This window comes from Nannospalax galili, unplaced genomic scaffold (assembly GCF_000622305.1).
Source record: "Nannospalax galili isolate Female #2095 unplaced genomic scaffold, S.galili_v1.0 scaffold716, whole genome shotgun sequence".
Lineage (NCBI taxonomy): Eukaryota > Metazoa > Chordata > Mammalia > Rodentia > Spalacidae > Nannospalax > Nannospalax galili.
The window spans coordinates 124,568-128,581 of record NW_008339517.1 but is presented as its reverse complement, the minus strand read 5'-3'; the positions used below and the strand labels follow the sequence as shown (position 1 = coordinate 128,581).

Sequence of the window (4,014 nt, the reverse complement as noted above, 5' to 3'; positions counted from 1 at the left end):
GAGGCCTTCGATGCAAGGGTTCAAAGTGATGCGTAGACAAGTGAGACTATCCCTGCACGTGTATGTGCACCCTGAGATTTTATCTTCCTGAATATAATGTTGATATATATTGCTGGGAGGAAGTCAGCATTATCAGATTCCTGAAGACATCCAGGGACCAGGATGGTAGAATGGTCCATAGACTCAAATTCATGAATTTCTAGGGTTGCCCTCAATTGATTTCAGTTAGCCAAGAAGGGATTCAGTGGCTCTTCTGCAGTCTTTACAAATACTTTTTAAAAGTTTCCTTCTTTCCCCGTAAACGTTTCTCTATTTGTCCCAAATTATGGTGATAGCCCAGATTGTTATGATAGAAGAATCTTTATTGATTTGGAAAAATCTTTGTGATTTAGTAACTGAAAAAGCAGGTTACTCAAGAGAATTACATTATATTATGACTACATTGAAGGATTCAAATATACTATGTGGTAGTAGCTGTCATTTCTGGGTGATGAAATTATGGGTGGTGCTGTAGTAAGCAGTGTTCCTCCATGGCCTATGCTCCAGCTCCTGCCTCCAGGATCCTGCTCTGAGTTCCGACCTTGGGCTCTCTCAGTGATAAACTGTTATCAGTCCAACTTGGGGAGGAAAGGGTTTATTTGGCTTACATCTCCTGGGTCACAGTTTATCACTGAGGGAGCCCAAGGTAGGAACTCAGGGCAGGACCCTGGAGGCAGGAGCTGGAGCATAGGCCATGGAGGAACACTGCTTACTGGTTTACTCCCCTGGCCTACTAGTGTTCAACCTACTTTCTTTAAAAAAAATTTTTTTTATTGTGCTTTTTTGTTGTTGTTGTTGTTTTGAGACAGAGTCTCCCTGTAGCCCCAGCTGTCCTAGAACTAGCTATGTAGACCACGCTGGCCTCGAACTCACAAAGATCTGCCTGCCTCTGCCTCTGCCTCCCAAGTGCTGGGATTACAGGCCCATGCCACCACGCCCAGCCTGGGCTTTTGTAATTTCATACAACAGTTCTGAATCAAATTTAGACACCCCCCCATCCATGCCCTCCCCCCACTGGACCTCATGCATTCTCCTGTGCATGTTAAGTCCCATCCAGTCAAGCATTTGCACCCAGATGTCCTTCAGTGTAAATTCACCCACCAGAGTCTAGTCAGCCCATCCAGAGATCGTTTGTAAGGCATACACTCCCTCATCTAGCGTCAGTCAGTCTCCAATAGTTCTCAGACTAGGGCTGGCCCACCACCCATTTCTCTTCTCCCCTCTGGACCCTTGTTTAGTTGAGTTGGCGTGGGTCTTGTGCTCAATGCCACCATTTCCACAAGTTCACATGTTCAAGCTTCTAGTGGCCTTAAAGCCTCTTGTTTCTCAGTGTTCATGAACCAGTCCTAACTCTTACAATCTTTCCACCACCTCTTCCCCAATGATCCCTGAGTTGTGGGTGGATGAGTTTCAATATAGGAGTCCCATCCAAGGACACACACTCTGCAGTCTCTTATTCTTTAAAACTTGGCCAGCTGTAGCCTTCTGTGTGCATTGCACTCTGTTATATAAGGAAGCTTTACTTGTGAGAGTTGAGGGATGTGTTACTTTTCTCTCTACCCCTTGTTCTACTATATTCCACGAACCTTAGGTGTAGAGGTTCAACTGTAGTTGTGTCTCATAGTACTTGGCATCTCTCAGACATATATTCTCTGTGTCTGACCAATTATGGAATTTTTCAGTAGTTGCAAAAAGAAGCTTCTTTGATGAGTGGTGTACGGTATGCTTGTCTGTGAATATAAGGATCCGTATTTAGCGTATGGTAAGAAATTTCATTTGTCTAGAGATATGAAAAAGATAGGGCTTTCTCTTGGATCCATGATCTCTCTTGCCATGTGTATTTGGCTGAGTTTACAGTGCCACCCATGAGTTTACTCCCATTGAGAGGGCTTTACGTCCAATTAGATAGCTGTTGATTGCCCCCCAGATAACAGTGCCACTACAGCCCTGATGGAGGTAGTTTGCCATGCCGATTGTTATGGTTATTAGAGTTTAGGGCCACAGTGTGGGTGGGGGAAGAAAGTCAAGAGGTGGTAGTGGTGGGAAGCAGGTGTTATTCGGGGGAGGTTGGGGATAATGGAGATGCTGGGAGAGAGAGGAGGGAGGCCAGATGAGAGGAAAAAGAGCAGAGATGAATGAATCTTGAGGGACTAGGAAACCCAGAGGGAAATATGATGTTCCCGAAACTCCATGAGAATTGCCCATACAGGGTCTAAACATCAGTGCATATGTGTATCTGGGAACTGCTTGGCAAGGAACACAGTGCCGGACAGAAGAGCCCTCCCTTTGAATGGCTGGTGAGAGTGGTCCAGGAGACTCCCCAAATAACACAGGCTATTGTCAAACCTCTTGGTTATCTCCCAGAACTAGCAGATAAGACCCTACTGCTGAAGACCAGACATGCTTCGGATACAGGTCTTGGAACGATGGAGCAGGAATTGACCTGGAGGCCTTCTACCCGAAGTTTAGCTACAATAATTCTAGATGATAACATGCAATCTGTCAAAGAGAGAGGGAAAAAAATCAACGCTCCAACCCAGCCCTCAACCTGCTTTCTTTCTTTTTTATGTCAGATGGGTAATGTGCCAGTGCGTAACAAGGTTTGAGGGTGGCACATGTCACACGTGTGTATGAACACCCAATCATCATGCTTATGAACCACAAAAGGATCTCAACCTGCTTTCTGATACAATAGAGAACCACCTGCCCAGAGCTGGCCCGACCCACTCTGGGCTGGACCCTCCCACATCACTCGATAATCAAGAAAATGCCAAACAGTCTTGGCCACAGGCCAGTCCAATAGAGGAAATTCCACAATTGATGCTCCCTCTACCCAGGTGTGTCAAGTTGCCAACCAAAGCCATCCAGCACAGGTGGTTACTGGCATCAAACTTCCTATACAGCCAAGGATGACTTTGAACTCCCGATCCTCTTGCCTCTTCACCTGCTGGCATCGTAGATGTGCACCACTGTATCTGGTCTGGCTTGAAATTATGGATGTTTTAAAACATCTAGTCTTTGTGTTCTTTAAATATTTGTAAGAAAATGAATTACTTTTGTAATTAATGAAACTTTTTTTTTTTTTTAAAGAAAAAGGCAGCCCTTTGGGAAGATCATTTGGTAGTAACCAGTAACCATCCAAATGTTATACACAACCTTTGAGCATCAATTCTGTTTCCAGGGTCCAAAAAAAAAAAAAAAAGCCAAGTGGGAAACTGATTATTGCTTCTAGGTCGATCAGAGTGCTAGAATGAAGGTGGGAGGGCCCAGAGGCTTTGCCAGGTAGGTGGATGGTCTAATCCTCGCCTAGACCTGTTTCTCCCTGGGGCTTTGTCATTCATTCTAAAGCCCAAAGCTCTTTAGAGCATGACAGAAAAGGTGTGATTATGATCCCCACTTTATTGATGAGGAAAATGAGATGCAGTGGTTCACCCCCAAATCATGTACCTCTAAGAGGGCAAAGCTGGGATTTGAATCCAGGTGTTCTTGTTCCAGACCTTGGTCCCTTAATTATAAAATGATTCTTCTTGAATAAATACAAAGAATGAAGCTGACACTCATTTCTTTTTGAATATTCCCAAATTGGCTTGAAGGGCAGTGGATGGAACCCATCAGTGTAGGGGAGCAGGACCCATGGGGCACCTCACTCTGAGCTTTCACTGTCTGTGACGATGATTTGAGAGATGCAACTGGAGGTGTTTCCCACTGGTTCTGTGGCACACCGTGTTGTAATTGATCAGCTCCTGCTTTTTGTTGATGTCCTCAAATGTTGAGTCCTTAAGCATGTTCCCATATGTAACTCTCACCAGGGCTGGTTGCTTGAAGACCATGCTGTACTGTGGAAATGAAACTCTAGCCACTGCCTCTGGATGTAAAAAAAGGGACTCAACGCCTATTTGGGTGCTATTTTTATTAAAACTCCATGAACTTGTTTCTATCAGAACAATTAAAGTGTCAAGCCCTGCTGTTCTGGAG

General features: G+C 44.7%; 1 non-coding gene across 1 annotated transcript; it reads right to left on the bottom strand.

The window, feature by feature from the left end:
• Positions 1 to 2,606: 2,606 nt before the first annotated feature.
• LOC115070586 lies at positions 2,607 to 2,709 on the bottom strand. Its single transcript, XR_003849741.1, has one exon. It is a non-coding gene; the product is annotated as a small nucleolar RNA U13 (small nucleolar RNA).
• Between the last annotated feature and the right edge of the window lie 1,305 nt (positions 2,710 to 4,014).